General features: G+C 44.9%; 1 protein-coding gene across 1 annotated transcript in view; it reads left to right on the top strand.

Annotated features, from left to right (window-relative positions):
- The first annotated feature begins 3,241 nt into the window (after positions 1–3,241).
- The window catches only part of RBM6 (RNA binding motif protein 6), a 150,067-nt gene continuing 135,509 nt past the window's right edge, over positions 3,242–17,799 (top strand). The window contains exon 1 of the mRNA XM_084632910.1: positions 3,242–3,342. The gene's annotated coding sequence lies outside the window, so the exon portion shown is untranslated. The remainder of the gene's footprint in view (positions 3,343–17,799) is intronic.

The following is a 17,799-nucleotide window of genomic DNA, read 5'->3' as shown; positions in this document are numbered from 1 at the left end:
TAGTCCACATAAGAAGTCTTCCTGCGGACATTCAAGATACTATGTGGGTAATGGTAAGGTCAGGCTTGACAAAGCCCTGGCTGGGATGATTTAATTGGGGATGGGTCCTGCTTTTGAGCAGGGGTTGGACTAGATGACCTCCTGAGGTCCCTTCCAACCCTGATATTCTATGATTCTATGACTTGCACAGGTGACTCCAAAACTCCATCTTGGAGCTGGACTTTGCATAGGAGAGAGGAGGGGGTCTGCACACAAGAGAAAGTCTATTTAAGCCCGTGGGAGACCCCTCCATTTTGTCTTCAGCTGGCTAAAGAGAGAGCCTCTCTAACCCCAAGGATACCTGAAAGAAACTGGAACAAAGGACAGTAACTACAGGGGGTGTGAGTGATTGCTGGATCCAGACTAGAAGGAGACTAGACTGTAAAAGGAAGCTTACTGGGTGAGAATTTTATCTGTATTCAGTTTTATTACTGTACTAGACTTAGACTTGCGTGTTTTATTTTATTTTACTTGGTAATTCACTTTGTTCTGTCTGTTACTACTTGGAACCACTTAAATCCTACTTTCTGTAATTAATAAAATCACTTTTTACTTATTAATTAACCCAGAGTATGTATTAGTACCTGGGGGGAGCAAACAGCTGTGTGTCTGTGTGTCTCTGTCAGTGATATAGGGGGTGAACAATTTATGAGTTTACCCTGTTTAAGCTTTATACAGGGTAACACAGCTTTATTTAAGGTTTGGAGCCCATTGGGAATTGGACATCTGAGTGTTAAAGGCTGGAACACTTCTTTAATTGCTTTCAGTTAAGTCTGCAGCTTTGAGGCGCATGGTTTGGACCCTGGATTTGTGTTGGAGCACACTGGTGTATCTGGCTCAGCAAGACAGGGTGCTGGAGTCCTAAGCTGACAGGGCAGGAAAGCAGGAGCAGAAGTAGTCTTGGCACATCAGTTGACAGCCCGAAGGGGGTTTCTGTGATCCAACCCGTCACAGGGCATACTGTATCAGACCAAAGGTCCATCTAGCCCAGCATCCTGTCTTCCGATGCCTGGTGTCCCAGAGGGAATGAACAAAACAGGTAATCATCAAGTGATCCATCCCCTATCTCCCATTCCTAGCTTCTGATGAACAGGGGCTAGGGACACCATCCCTGCCCATGCTGGCTAATAGTCATTGATGGACCTATCCTCCATGAATTTATCTATCCTCCATGAACTTATCTTAATATTAATTAATATTTCTTTCCCCTGCTAATACACTTGACAAAACTTTTCTTATTTCCCTTAATTTCTTTGACAACATTAACTGAAGGGCAGAAGAAAATATTGTGCTGTGTGCTAGACCTCAGTAGAATGCTCTACAATACACTGCATATGCAATAACTGAGGCAGGATCCCTGATCTGTCCACACATGCCTTTCCATATCATATGGCCGTTCTTTTGTAACAAGAATTTCAATTTCTTTTTAATAAGACTAGGAAGTTCCATACAGAAAATGAGATTAAAATAACATTAAGGCTGAACAGTGAAGCACTCAAAAGCCAGGAAATTATTAAATTAATGTGCTTTGCAGAATCTTAACTCTGCCTCCTTGTGCATCTGCATAACTGCATGATCACAGTGTTTAAATGCATTGTCACAAGCTATTTTTTCCACTGGATATTTGCCTCATTTAATTCGCAGTATGGACAATGCTCAGCGAAGGAAGCAACAGTTCAATATTTATTGTTATCCTAATCCTTATATGTGGCCCTGTACTTCATTCACTGCACATCCTCCAAACCCAGTGCTGAACAAAGAAAGTATTTGAGGGACACCTGCCTATACACTTTCCAACTTCTATAGTGGCAGCAGGGAGGCAATGTGACCTAATCAATAAATCCCTGGATGGGACCTCAGGAGACCAGACCTGCTTGTGACTGTGGGGAGGTCATTTTGCTTCTCTGTGACTCAGCTTCCCCTTCTGTAAAATGGGGATAATACCTCGTTTTTAAAGCATTTTGAGATCTACTGATGAAAAGCAGTACGTAAGAGCTAGATATTATTATTACAATAACTGAGGCATGGGTGCTCCTCATTGCACCCCCATTTACTATACGAAGGGGTCTCATTCGCCAGCCAAGCATGGGGCTGTTCTTAAGATTAGCAAATCCCGAAGCAAGAGCTGGGATGAGATGAAATGGGCAAGGCCACTAGCTGGAACCTTTTATATCCTCCAGAAGGTCAAAACATAGGTGATGTTAGTGGAAGGTAATGACAGCATCATGCCTGTGGAACCATTGCGTATCAGTAGAGAACAGAGGCCTTTGCTTGCTGTAATCAGAATCACTCTGTCTCGATGCTCTAGACAGATCATTCTTCTGGTTGAGTTACCAGTGATTTAATAACTGCCAGCTTTAGACAGCGACTTACTCAGTGGATGTATCATGCAAGTGCTTACTCGCTGCAAACGAGTCGAGTGTAGCACCCAGACATTGCTTTAGCTCCATCAAAGCCCAAATCTGCAGCTCCACTGAGATCAGTGCCTATGGTTCTCAGCTCTGCCAGTTGTCTTCTCTGTTATGTTTCTCTTTGTCAATCACTCATTTCTGTAGCCATGCTGATGATGTTATTAGGGAAGTAACTTACATTCTTGCCATCCCTTTTCCCCCTCTAGTCATGTGTCTCATTGGCAATTGCCTTCACATTGATTTGTGGCTGTGTTTCACAATTATGTCTCTTGCGGTATTTGCCAACCTTGAACTTTAAAAAATCGAGAGGTAGCCCCCAAAATATTGAGATTGACTTGAAATCATAATTTTTGTTTCTTTATTTGCCTCGTTGCAACCATCAGGGCTAGAATCTCCCTGTCTTTTAATGTTGGCAGGGAGTCGCGTGGAATCACATGCCTCTAGGAGCTGGGGCTTTAGGGCTAGTGCCACCAGAGCGGGTGGCCTGCCCGCGTGCTGCCTCGGGGGGGCAGGGGGGGCGCTGCATAGGCCTGCGTGAATGCTGTGCGTGCTGCGGGCTAATCTGAACTGCCTGGCTGCAAAGGGAAGCGCTGCCCGGCTCGGTGCCTGCCCCGCCTGGCCCCATGCTCTACGCTAAGTTGCAGGGTGACTCCCCATCGGAGAAGCCGGAGTCCGTGCATGAACTGCAAGGCACCTGGGAACTGTAGTCCGCCACCCGCCTCTCGCATAGCGGCCGCGGCGGGCGGCTGTGCAGTGCATGCTGGGAGTGGTGGTGCGGCGGCGCGCCCGGACTCTGTGTCCCATGGTGCAGCCAGGGGGCGCTGCCCCGGAAGTTCCGGTTTCCTCTCGGCGCTGCTGCGGGCCTGGGGCGGCGGTTCCGTTGGTGTCTGAGGTGAGGGGGCGCCCGGTTTGCTGCGGTGTTGGCGACAGCGGGAGCCGCGAGAGCCTCCAACTACCCCGCCCCCCGGGCAGGCGGCGGCGAACGGCACCATTCCGCTCCGGCTTCCCGCGCAGGCCAGGCCTGGCGGCGGGGCACGCGGAGCGCGGGCGGGGCGCTGGGGGGCTCCGGGGGGCGGGCTGGGTTCACGGCGGATGGGCGCTGGGGCGGGCGGGGCATGTGGGCTCCCGGCGCTGGGGTAGGTCGAACATGCGCGGGGGGGGGGCGCTGGAGCTGTGCGTGTGTTTGGGGGGGTCGGAACATGCGGCGGGGACGCTGGAGCTGTGCGTGTGTTTGGGGGGGTCGGAACATGCGGCGGGGACGCTGGAGCTGTGCGTGTGTTTGGGGGGGTCGGACATGCTGGGGGGCGCTGGAGCTGTGTGAGAGTAGGGGGGGTCGGACATGCGGGGGGTTGTGTGTTTAGGGGGGTTCGGACATGCGGGGGGGGCCGCTGGAGGGGTGTGTGTGTGTGGAGTCGGATGTCCAGTGGGTACTGGAAATGTGTGTGTGTGGGAGGGGTGCGCTGGAGGTGTGGGGGGTAGAACATGTGGGCTCCCGGGTGGGAGCTCTGGGGGGGGGGGGCATGCTGGCTCCAGCTGGGTGGCAGGCATATGGGCTCTCTGGGGGCTAGGGGCTTTAACAGTGGGAGTGCTCCTGGCAGGGGCGGGAGAGGGCACTAGGAGGCATCGCTTATGTGGGTTCTCAGTTGGGGATATGTGTGGTTGTTTATAAAGGTTCTCAGGGTGGGGGGTCTCTATGTGTGGGGTGGGGTTGCCCCATAGGTCTCATTGGAGGAGGGGGTCATAGTGGGGTGGCGGGAGGTTAATCATCATGGGCCTTGGGGAGGGCTCGTGGGGGGCTTTGCTGGGGATTTGCCATGGAGAGGCAGGTGCTCTTGTTTGAGGTGTGGTTGTGGTGTGTGAGGAAGTATGGCTGGGGTTGGGTCAGTTTGTTAATAGGAGTTTCCTGCCTGTGACATTTTGCTGGGGAGACTGCAGTCTTTGGGTTGGGGGGGAGGGATTCAGGTCATGAGGGCAGCCTGCAGGATCCTGGTTTGCAGAACAGGGTGGGAATTGAGGGGTCTTGCCAAGGGGTTCCCAGCTTCAGGGAGTTTGGTAGTGCAGGGTCCTGGCTAGGAAGGTGCCATTTTTGGGTAGGCAGCTGGCCATGGGGGATTTCAGCGGCTTTTGGTTGAGGTGGGCTGATTACAGGGTTTGCAGTGGGCTAAAAGGGGTTCCCACTGTGTGGGGTTCCTAGCCAGGGTGCTATGTGGTAAATTGCTGTGGAGCTGGGATGTTTCAGTTCCGGGGGTTCATAGCCCTGGAGGTGTTGGACCTGGGACAGCACAGATAATTTTTAAGGTTCCTTATGGGACTGTCAGGGTTGAGTGAAGAAAACATTAGGGTGTATTAGTGGGGATGAGGGCTTGCAGTAAGGTTGAATTGTGGCCCTACTGGCTCACAGTGTCTGTTGCCAGGCCAATTGGAATGTGCATGCATAAGATTTAATGCCTATTGTATGATACTATAAATATGGGTGTTTCTGCAGTCTAACATGTATATTTATAATAATTGCTAATACAGGTGTAAAGCTTGTATTTTAGGTTATATGAAAACTTGTGTATTGTTTTTGGAATGGCACGCAATCATAGACCTGGGGTACCAGACTTCCAGTCTGCTTGATCAGCTTCTGTAATAGGTTAACACTGCAGAAACTAAGTTTCATTCTGGTTTTTATGGGTATGAAAATAGATTTTTGAATGTAACCTAAGTTTCAGATTAACACAGCATTACAATGGCCTGTAGATGCACTGTACCCATGAATTCACTGTCTACTGTCAGTACCCATGAGTTCACATGATTTAGATTTGCAATTGCTTTAATAACTTGTGTACACAATTGCACTGTGTCCATCAGGTAACTGTACTCTCAGATGCCCAAATGATGGGCGGAAAGGACTGGGACTGAAAGAGTCCGGTATTTTCTCTCCTGAACAATCCTGGATACAGCAGTAATTTTATAAATAGTTTAATGCATACTTCGACACTGGATCTTTGTACAAACTTATTGTCAATAGTGACATATCCTCTATGAATATGGGGAAGAATGTGAGTCTAACTTTGTAGCCCGAGCCCCTAGGAATAAACTTAACACATGATGCATATGCACTGGGGGGAGAGTTAAACTTGTGTTCACCAAAAAATTCTACATTTTTTGGCTCTTGAGTAACTAACTGCAACTGTTACTTTCTTTTAATGTAGTTTTTTTTTTGCATATAATATTTATTTAGAACCTTATTGGAATGCGGTAGTATAACAGACATTTGAAAGTGAGGAAAGTAGGTTATAGTATGAAAAATCTCGTTCTGAAATTTCTCTCAGAATTCCAAACCAATCTTTATACTGCCTCCCTTACTATTGGGAGGACATTGCTAATTGTTTCATGAAACAAACATGCATTAAACTTTTATTCTGTCAACAGTACAAGGGGATCTCTGTCTGGTCTTGTGAGTTTGTATTGGGATCTGATGCCTGTATAGTCAAGTCAGACTATTATTCTTTTTGGTGGAGCAGAAATGTCTGTAGTTAAGGTTTTTATAATTTGTTATGGTAGTGCCCCAAGGCCCTGATCAAGGTCAGGGCTTCGTTTTGCCAGGTACTGTACAGACATGTATGAAGAGACAGTCTCTACCTTAGAGAGCTTGCTGTCTTTAAAAGAAAAATTGGACGAAGGGTCAGTGTGGACATAATCTGGGCTGTGGAAAAAGATGATCTGGTCTCTTATCAGGAGAGCATCATCTCTGGGCACTATTGGGGCAGTGAATGGGATAGAGTGGGGTATTCAGCCCAAAATAATTTTCAAAATTGGGGACCATAAATGGAGGGTAATATGTGGATGGTATGGTTTCTGCCCCGTACTGGAGGATGGTGAAGGCTGGTTTCTAGCTTTTCATTAGTGGATCATGTCAACAATGTTGGGAGCCCTTGCTTAGATGACTCTCCTTTTGTCCTTCCAGAGCAGAGGTTACAATACTGATAGCATGGCAGTGGGAGAGCTCTAAAAATTCCCCAGTTGTAGCCATGGGCATAAAGTCTATCACAAGATCTGAAAAGCAAGCAGGAAATCGTTGGTTCGCTGTCAGACTGGGAGGATGTATCTAATGGGTCCTGCAGGGGTCTGTCCTGGGTTCGATACTATTCAATATTTTCATGAATTATTCAGATAATGGAGTGGAGAGTATGCTTATAAAATTTGCAGATGATGCCAAGGTGGTAGGGGTTGCAAGTATTTTACCCTGACAAATTGGAGAACTAGTCTAAAATCAACAAGATAAAATTCAGTACATAAAAGTACAAAGTAGTACACTTGAGCTATGTCTACATTACAGACCTTACAGCAGCACAGCTGCACCACTGTGTAGCTGCTCAGTGCCAGCAGGAGAGAGCTCTCCCGCTGGTATAATTACACCACCCCTAACAAGTGGCGGTAACTATGTCGGCGGAAGAGTGTCTCTTGCTGACATAGCATTGTCCACACTGACGCTTCTGTCAGTGAAACTTTTATGTCAGTCGGGTGTAAAACCCTTGACTGACAAAAGTTTTGCCGATAGAAGTGCTAGTGTAGACAAAAAGAAAAGGAGTACTTGAGGCACCTTAGAGACTAACCAATTTATCTGAGCATGAGCTTTCGTGAGCTACAGCTCACTTCATCGGATGTATCCGATGAAGTGAGCTGTAGCTCACGAAAGCTCATGCTCAGATAAATTGGTTAGTCTCTAAGGTGCCACAAGTACTCCTTTTCTTTTTGTGAATACAGACTAACACGGCTGTTACTCTGAAACCTGTCATAGTGTAGACAAAGCATTAGGAAGAAAATATCAAACGCACAGCTACTAAATGGGTAATAATTGGGGAGACAGTACTACTGCAGAAAAGGATCAAGGGGTTATAGTGAATCACAAAGTGAACATGTGCCAACAAAGTGATGTAATTACAAAAAAAGGCTAATGTCATTCTGGGGACTTGTGACCCTTCCCGGGAGTACCCACAGTTGTGAGGCACCTCGCTACCACCTACAATTAGCGTTAGGAAGCCTTGTCTTAGCTTGCCGGGGATCATCTCCCCAACTCCACCAGCAATGGGTGCATCTCCCTGGAGTGTCTAACCCCTGGTCCGCTGGACACTTGCAGTATTTACTGATTCACTACTTCCAAAGAAGCAATACTCCCCAGTTTACCAGTTTTATCTTAGATTACTGCTCCACTTAACTCACAACACTTAGATCTGTTTATAGCAGGGTGGATAAAAATCAATGTCAAGATACATTATATCTTAAAGATATCTCATCATGGACTAGGGATTATAAATTCTAATTCTATAGTATGAGACAATATATTCATGTAATGTTTAAGAAAAGTTTTGTAAATGAGTTCCAATAGTTCATCGGTTAGGGACCTAATCTTATGGAGTTCCAGGGGCTTCTGTATAGATTATTTAGGCTAATCTTTTTATCTACCCAATGGGACTCAATGCTCAGTCTAGAAGATACCATCAGAGATGCTTAGTTTTGCAGTTCTCAAACTGTGGATTTGTCTCTCCAGAGATAACATGCTTGTTAACAGCAAAAATATTTTAAAATAAATAAATAATATATAGAGTTGAGAAATAACAGACCTCAACCCTATTGTCATTCTGCAAATTTGTGTACACAGAGTCAGTCCCTTACCTCTCTCTAAAGGTGCAAAATTTCAAAAAGTTCAGTGAATAGAAGATTGTTGGGGATGGAGTAGATCTGGACAAGGAGAAGAAGTCTGGAGATAAATGTGAGAAGGGAGGGACAAGCAGTAGAAACAAAAGTGAAACTGTTTGTGCAGCATATTCCAGAAGCCTTGAGGTCTTTCAGAGTGTAGCCTTGATTGATTTGAGATCTATCATTCCATTCTCTCACTAGAAGGGGAAACCTATAATGGCAGCAGGCCGTAAAAGAGACCCAGTTTGGGAATAAGAACCATTCAAGAAATATGTTTGCTTACGTTTTAAAGAAAGTCACACTATCGAACTGGTGGAAGGCACTTAAGCACTTGGATTCAGAGACTGTTGAAGTGATAATCTCACTTTTATCAGCAGTAGCTGCTTCTGTCAGTGTAGAAAGAATATTTTCTTCCTTTGGACTAATTCATTCCAAATTGAGAAATCGTTTGGCACCTGAAAAAGCAGGAAAGCTTGTTTTTCTTTTCCAGATTATGAACAAACAGGAACATGAAGATGAAGACAATTGAGTTAGCTGCAGAAGCCAATCTTTTAAGTTTCTCATGATGACCTGACTGACAGTCAATATAATTTTTTTTAAATTCATTTAACTATTTTAGTTAAAAAGAATTTTAACAAAAACAAACCTGATTTAAAAAAACTTCAATGTTTAACTAAATTCAAAAATTCATATGCTTGTTTTGTTAAAATATCATAGGTTTGCTGTTGAAGAAAAAAATCCAGAACACCTAAGTTTGTTGTTTTAGTTAAATAAAACAGTTTAAATGTCTGTCTGGTGATGTTCTCCTCCTAATACATCGTGGCAAGAAAATTCTCCAAATATTAATGATTAACCTGTTGAATTGGAGATAGTTCACCTCCCAATGACTTCATAAATATCTGCTTCAGTTATCTTTGGTTAATGAAATAACCAAACAATCATTCATTTTCTGGTATAGCTGTAAAACTAATCTGAAAAGTTTTCAAAATAAATCACTTTAAAAATGTATAGTGCGTACTTTCTAAAAATGAAACTTACATATCTATTTCTGAGTTGTGAAGAATATGTATTAAGGTTATAACCGCCAACAAGAATGCACTTTTATGTAGAAATCCATGATTAAATTGAGTCTTCCTCACTAGTGAATTAAATCAAATCCACCCTGGTTTATAGTGAAATCAAGGGTATGTTTATTTAACAAAGCATAGAGATTCGAGTAATAGTGAATAGAAATATTCAAAAGGTTATGTGTAAAATAGGGCTGTCAAGCAATTAGAAGGTTTAACTGCAATTAACTGTGCAAATAAACAATAACAAAATGCTATTATATAAATATTTTTGGATGTTTCCACATTTTCAAATATATTGATTTCAATAACAACACTGAATACAAAGTGTACAGTGCTCACTTATATTTATTATAAATATTTGTACTGTAAAAAAAAGAATTTTTCAATTCACTTAATACAAGTACTGTAGTGCAGTCTCTTTATCATGAAAGTTGAACTTAAAAATGTAGAATTATGTACAAAAATACATAAATGCATTCAAAAATAAAACCATGCAAAACTTTGGCGCCTACAAGTCCATTCAGTCCTACTTCTTGTTCAGCCAATCAGGTTTGTTTACATTTGCAGGAGATAATGCTGCCTGCTTCTTGTTTACAATGTCACCTGAAAGTGAGAACAGACGTTCACATAGCACTCTTGTAGCCGACTTTGCAAGATATTTATGTGCGAGATGCGCTAAAGATTCATATGTCCCTTCATGCTTCAACCACCATTCCAGAGGACATGTGTCTATGCTGATGACAGGTTCTGCTCGATAACGATTCAAAGCAGTGCAGACCAACGCATGTTCATTTTCATCATCTGAGTCAGATGCCATGAGCAGAAGGTTGATTTTCTTTTTTGGTGGTTTAGGTTCTGTAGTTTCTGCATTGGAGTGTTGCTCTTTTAAGACTTCTGAAAGCATGCTGTTCCAATCAGATTTTGGAAGGCACTTCAGATTCTTAAATCTTGGGTCGAGTGCTGTAGCTATCTTTAGAAATCTTACATTGGTATCTTCTTTGCATTTTGTCAAATCTGCAGTGAAAGTATTCTTAAAACAAACAACATGCTGGGTCATAATCCAAGACTGATATTACCATACATGGCAGAATGCGGATGTAAAACAGAGCAGGAGACATACAATTTTCCCACAAGGAGTTCAGTCACAAATTTAATTAATGCATTTTTTTTAACGAGCGTTATCAGCATGGAAGCATGTTCTCTGGAATGGTGGCCAAAACATATGAACGTTTAGCATATCTGGCACGTAAATACTTTGCTGTGCCGGCTATAGAAGTGCCATGCAAATGCCTATTCTCAGTTTCTGGTGATACTGTAAAAAAAGAAGTTGGCAGCATTATCTCCTGTAAATGTAAACAAACTTGTTTCTCAGTGATTGGCAGAACAAGAAGTAGGACTGAGTGGACTTGTAGGCTCTAAAGTTTTACATTGTTTTGTGTTTGAGTGCAGTTATGTAACAAAAAAAGTCTACCTTTCTAAATTGCACTTTCATGATAAAGAGATTGCACTATGGTACTTGTATGAGGTGAATTGAAAAATAGTTTCTTTTGTTTATCATCTTTACAGTGAAAATATTTTTAATAAAATAATATAAAGTGAGTACTGTACACATTGTATTCTGTATTGTAATTTAAATCAATATATTTGAAAACATAGAAAAACTTCCAAAATATTGAATAAATTTAAATTGGTGTTGTGTTTAACAGGGTGATTAAAACTGCGATTAATTTTTAAAATTGTGATCAGTCTTCCCTCTAATTTTTTATGTGCATGTGGGGAATGAATTTTGTAATGTGCACCAATATGGAGGTGATGTGTGGTGGGTGTGGGGCCGAGGGATTTGGAATGTGGGAGGGGTCTCAGGACTGGGGCAGAGGGTTGGGGTGCAGGGGATGTGGGCTCTGGATGGGGATGCGGGCTCTGGGGTGGGGCCAGGGATGAGGGGTTCGGGGTGCGGGAGGGGACTCAAGGCTGGGACAGAGCTTCTCTCGCCACAGCAGCTTGGGTCCGGGCCAGGGGAGAGGTGCTTCTCAATGGCCGCAGCAGCTCTGGCTCGGCCGGTGGAGGAGCTCCTCTCCCAGGTTGTGGCAGCTCCAGCAGAGTTGGTCTGGGCTGGGGGAGGGGAAGGGGCGCACCGGCCATGGCAGCTCCAGCGGGGTTGGGGGAGAGGTGCCTCTTTCTGGCTGTTTCTCCCTGGCTGCGGCAGCTCTGGCTCGGCTGGGCCAGGCGAAGGGTGCCTCTCCAAAGCTGTGGCAGCTCTGGTGGAGCTGGGCTGGGGAGGGCGTCTCCAGTGGGGCCGGGGGGAGAGGTGCCTCTTCCTGGCTGTTATCCTGGCTGCAGGAGCTCTGGTGGTGCAGAGTGGGGCTGGGGGAGGGGCACCTCTCCCTGCCTGTGTGGCCCTTGATAGCCTGTTGCGCAGCTTACAGGAAACTTAGATCTCGATTAATTTTTTTGAGTTAATTGTGTGAGTTTACTGCAATTAATCGACAGCCCTAGTGTAAAATAAAATCATAACATGCATTATAGAGCATAGATTTCATTAATAAAATAACCTCGTATCTACCTCACCCAATATCCTAGCAGCGCTTTACAGCCAGTCTGTAAGTCTGAGTGAGAAATGTATGCTGTCAGTTTGCCTCATAGACTTTAAGGTCAGAAGAGACCAACATGATCATCTAGTCCAGGGGTTCTCAAACTGGGGGTCTGGACCCCTCAGGGGGGCCGTGAGCTGTCAGTCTCTACCACGGCCAATGGGAGCTTTGGGGGAGGTACTTGCAGGTGAAGGCAGTGTGCGGAGCCCTCTGCCCCCCACCCTCCCCCAGGGGCCGCAGGGATATGGTGCCAGCCGCTTCCGGGAGCGGCATGGGGCCAGGGCAGGTAAGGAGCCTGCCTTGGCCCCGCTGTGCACCACTGCCACCCCAGAGCTGCTCCAGGTAAGTGGTGCCGGGCTGGATCCCGCATCCCAACCCCCTGCCCTGAGCCCCCTGCCGCACCCCTCCTGAACCTCAACTCCCTGCCCTGAGCCCCCTCCCACACTCTGTCCCTTTCTCTGCACCCCTGCCCTAAGCTTCCTCCCACACTTCCTCCGCCCCAACCCCTTGCCCTGAGCCCCTTCCTGTACACCGCACTCCCTCCTGCTCCCCAACCCCCTGCCCCAGCCCTACATTCATGGCCTTACATGCAATTTCCTAACCCAGATGTGTCATTGTAGAATGACAGCCGGGCCTGTGATTGCTAGAGGGCAGGGCTGGTTGCCATGGCAGCTGGAGTTGGGGAGCTGACCCAAACCTTCCTCACACCAAGAGTTGTGAGGTACCTCACTACCACCTACCCTGGGTACCCCCAAGAAGCATCACAACACCTCAGAATATTCACTTTTTTTGTAATTGCATCACATGGTTCATGTTCACATGAGGAAGTTCTTACAGTAATGGCAAAGGAGGGAGAGTGAGCATGAGGAGCAGTGTCTTGGACAGGTTGCTATCAGTCCTGCCCTTCCCCCCCCCCCCACACCATCCACTGGGAGAGTCAAGGGCCATTGGTCCATTCACTGACTCCCTCTTTCCACTGGCCCATTTGTCATTCTCTCTTGGGGCCTCAAAAGGGTCATCTATCCTCCCCTCCTTCCTTTGAGAGATCCCTTTTCTGTGTCTCCACTAGGAAGTTTGGGGGGCACTTTGTAGGTGGGGGAGGGAAGAGAATAAAGTAACGTAGTGTTTATAATTTTTATATTTGAGTCCCATATTGTTGTGTTCAGATGGAACCTCCTGAATGTTCGTTGTAGTTGGAGTGATAGCTGCTCTTTTTAAAGGAGTTATAAATCAGGACTCTGGAATAATTGGACTAAATTTTTAGGCACAATCCTAAATTCCTTAACATTAATATTTTTTATTACTGTGTAATATCCTGCATCCCTATCCCCTTCACATGCACTGCTATGGCTCACAGTTGACAATACTATTTGGTGTAAAGTTCATTGATATTTTTAAGGATAGGATTTTTTGTTGTGCTCTCCAGGTGGCCTGGCTCCACTCCACAAGCCTTGGCTCCTACGATTTCCTGCAGTCTGCCTGGTTCAGAAGCACCTCTCCCCTCTGTCCCTGTGTATGCCGAGGGTGGAGGGGCCTGGCTTCAGAAGCTTATCCTTCCAGGCAGCCCAGCTTCTGGTTGTCCCATTGGACTTCAGCTCTGGCTCTCCAAATTCTTGCTGCCTGTAGCCATGGATGCTGTCCTCACTGTAATCCACTTAACTTCCCCTGTGGGGAACACTAGAGACCCAAAGGCCACTGCAGTCAGGGAGACAGAAAATACATTGATGAGCACCTGGCTACAGCAGAATGGGAAACTGTGAAGCAAAAATGCAGAATTTTGTGGCATCTCAAAAGACAAACAAATAAATAAATATATGCCATGGCCAAGGAATCAGAGTCTACATGGCTCTGGTTGAGATGAATGGGAATGTTCTCATCTCTTAAAGCTGTTGTTTGATGCTCTGTACGTTCTGAAAAGGGTATCAGTACTTTGGTTGGCCAAGCAAAGTGAGGTCTGACAATCAATTTGATGGCATTTTTCAGTCTGATAAATTTTGAAGGCCATTATCAGTTCAATTCCAAAGTTTCAGGGACTGTTTATGGTTTATTACAACAACGTGTAACCCACTAACCACCCTTTTTGCCCTATCACTATATGGGTGTTAACAGGCCTCTTTGCCTTGAAAGGAATCTTAGAATATGTGCCAACTACTTATGCTAAGCTATCTGTTCTACCTTGTGTTTATCTGTGACACTCAGAGTACGTTTCCCAGACCTGAAGAAGTTCTCTGTGTAGCTCGAAAGTTTGTCTCTCTCCCCAACAGAAGTTGGTCCAATACAAGATATTACCTTACCCACTTTGTCTTTCTAACATCCTAGGACCAACATGGCTACAACACCACTGCATAGGGACTGTTCTAAGCATCAGTAGGCAGAACTCTGATTTTGGTAAAAACTTGGAAAGCGGAAAATGTGGGACACATGAAGCCTCTGGCTTCTGGTTAGCAGACCCAGCTGCTTTGATCACTTCTGTAATTGTCTGTAGAACTAGTTGCTGGCTGTCATCAAAACATTCCAACATAATATACTCACCCATCTCAGCTGTGCTGATTCTCCCAATACAGTTTCTAAAAATGTGGACATCCTTAAAGACTTCCCTCAGAAACAGAAACCAAAGAAATGAAAGAGGTGGTAGAGAGGAGGGAATGGGGGCACACCCAGTGCTCATGACATGAAGAGAAGGGGGAAATGGGGACCTTGGCATGGGGAGAATGTGGGGGGTGGGTTAGAACACACTGAACCTCTGGCGTGGAGGAAGAAGGGGGAGATGGTATAGTGTGAGGGTGACATGAAGGACACGTGCCTGGTATGTGGCAAGGGGAAAATGTGGGAGGCATGTGAAACCCTTGCCGTGGAGGAGGAGGAATGAGGGGTACACAACACCTGGGGAGGGATGGCACTAGGGGAACCTGGTATGTGCAATGGACTCAGTCTACAGAAGCAAAAAAGTGTATATAATCCTCTAGTTACCCTTGAGTCATATTTTCAAATTATCTTCGCAACAGTAAGGACTAGAAATGCTTTTTTAAAATGAAAGCTGAGATTCTGGTGCTTAGTTCTGTGGCAGCAAGTGAATTCAGTTCTTGTGGAATTGTGGAATACATGGGATTCTGTTTATAAAGGCTCTCAAAAAGAATGGATTGGTGGTGCTTGGTTCTACCTCTCATATTTTAGTGAAACTTGTATAACTGGAAACTTGAGTACAAGTGCCTGTTCATCAGTTTCATGTCAGCTGGACTCTACCAAAGCTGACAGAGCTGTGCAACATCCACTGCTATGTGCGGAGCAGTTTAATAATCAAGTATAGGGCTTTTGAGGGGGCGGGGGAGGCGTGAGTGTTGGGAAGTAATTTCACCATCTTCTGCTGCTTCCAGAGTGGCGCTATCAAATAGCATTTGCAAACAAGAAACTGGATTTTGATTTAACATGTTCACACCTCTCTTCTTGTGAACATAAGATACTTATCAGTGAAAGTAGGGTAGCCACCGTTATAGAATTTCATTTGGAGATTGTGGAGGAGAGTGAAGACTGAGTTGTAGAAGAGGAAGGAGGGGGGAAAAGAGAACAAACGGAAGGTTCATATGACATCAGGAGTTATAGGAGGGGATAGAAAGGTGTAGGGCAAGAATACCTGTGAGCCCTTAGTGTAAACTCACTTCTCTAAAGTTACTGGTAATGAGACATTTGGTATCAGCACCCTTTTAGTGTGAGGAAGTTGAGCCCAGGCACTCGGGAGAATGATAGGTTTCAGAGTAGCAGCCGTGTTAGTCTGTATTCGCAAAAAAAAAGAGTACTTGTGGCACCTTAGAGACTAACAAATTTATTTGAGCATAAGCTTTCGTGAGCTATGCATCCGATGAAGTGAGCTGTAGCTCATGAAAGCTTATGTTCAAATAAATTTGTTAGTCTCTAAGGTGCCACAAGTACTCCTTTTCTTTTTGGGAGAATGATGGTTCTCTTCAGCATTGTATATAATGCAGGGCAAGAAGGAGAGCAGCCAGCAGGGCTGTAATTTCAAGATCCCTTTAATACTGGCAGGGACCAGCTGCTGTCCACAATAAATAGACCCTTAGGGCTGCTCTCTGCTCACAGTCCTGCTCTGGAAGATGTACCCTTTTGCAGAGTGTGTGCAAAAAATAAAGATTAATCTTTCCATTTGTAATCCAGAGCAACCAAAATTACAAATGCAAGAACAAAAGCAATTACTCAACAATATCCTGTGTCACTTCAGAGAAGAATCAACTTTTCCTCTCCTTGGCTGTAAGTCCAGCTCCACTCTTGCTGTCCTTTTCTTCTTTTTGGCTTGGAGTGCTCCTTAGATTGTGTTCCTGTGATTGTACCTCTTTGCACCATGTTTATTTACAAGTTGGGTTTCTTCACCTAGTGTGCCCTTACTTGTCCATTAGGCACCTTTGGACTGTGTTCCTTCAATAGATGTTCAAACAGTTATTCTCTCTGTTCATGTCCTTTGTGGGTGACATTCCCATTTTAATGTTTTCAGGATCTGTTTTCATCTCACACAACTTCTTGATCAATTCCCATTTTCACCATTTAAATTTTTTCATTTTTCTCCCTTGATGCTCTCCTGTGCATCGGTAGATTTTATTTCCCTCTACTTCCCTTCTTTAAAAGTTTCTGCTTCCATGCCCAGGTCTGTTTTTTTCTTCTTCTCCTGACCTGAAAACTTTTCTGTTTTCCTTCTTTCCTCCTTCTCACTCCCTACTTTTATTCTCTGCTAGCTCAGCATGTAGATTCTTCTCCTTCCTCTGTTTTCTCTCTCAGCCGCCCGTCAGGTTAATTCTGAGCCGCTTCCCCAGCTGAGCTGCTCTCTCATTGGCTCTCTCTCCCCCCAGGACAGTATTCTATGCTGCTGTATCACAGTTTTAGCAGGGTCAGGATTACTACACCAACGGCCACTCCCTCAAGAATTGAGGGTAATATCATAATGTTTTCCCCAGGAATTGAAATTAGTGGGGATGCTCGAATTTACAGGAGATGGAAAATGACTACATTGGCAACACTGCACTAGTTGATGACTGAGGGGATGTAGGGAATGCTTGTGCTATCTAGCATCTCCTATCCGTTTAACTGGTTGGTAATGGTCCCCAGGTAGAAAGTGTGCTTTCTTCATAAGGCAGTTGGCAGGTTTTAGTTTCTTGCATGGGGCATGCCGGGGAGAACATATTACTATTCACCCTGTGTTATGCTTGTCTGAGGCTATTTTTCCCAGCTGCTACTAGTAGTTATGCGGTCAGTCTTTTGATAATTAGACAGAAGCAGGGATTTAATAATTTTGATGAAATCCTCAACATAGCCTTTGTAGAGGGAGGTCTAATGGCCAGTGTCCATAGTTCCTGCTGTATCCAAAAGCTATTTGGAGTAATCACTGGAATGGGTTCAGCCTAGGCAATGGGACAGCTACATGGAAGAGTTCCTGCCCTGCATCTCTCTTGAGCTGCTAATATAATAAGGGGTCTGTGTTAGCAGCCACTACAACTGTATCCTGTAGCCATCTGCTGTTTGTGAAGTGATGGCTTCATTTGAATCTTGCAGGGGAAATGTTAATGAACTCAAAATCCTTCAGGCTGCTCCACAGTGCCTGGTCTTCCCATATGAGCAGCTGCTACTGCCCTTTTGTCTGAGTGAGATGCTGCTGCAAGAGTTTAGGATGGGGTCCCCTTGAATGTACTTGGTCCGTGTTTTTAATTTTTGCTTTTGGTAGGGTGTTTGCCTCAACAGGAGGAAGGTAACCAGGTATTTTTAAATCTGCAGTTCACATATGTCACTATGTGCTCTTGTTCCTGAGGTGGTAGTTACCTCTGAGTTTGCGCAATGTGTTTTTGGCCTGTGCTGCAGTTATGTTGTCATTTTACTGGCTGTATAACTTGACCTCAGAACTTTTCGTTAGTAGGCATATCAGCCCAATGACCCAGCTAATGCTAGTTAAGCCTTGGTCTCTAGATGCCACATAGTCCTTTCAAGAGGCCAGTCTGACCAAATGAA

The sequence above is a fragment of the Lepidochelys olivacea genome (genome assembly GCF_965140295.1).
Source record: "Lepidochelys olivacea isolate rLepOli2 genome assembly, chromosome: 7".
In the NCBI taxonomy this organism is placed as follows: Eukaryota; Metazoa; Chordata; order Testudines; family Cheloniidae; genus Lepidochelys; species Lepidochelys olivacea.
This window is presented reverse-complemented; position numbering and strand designations above follow the sequence as displayed.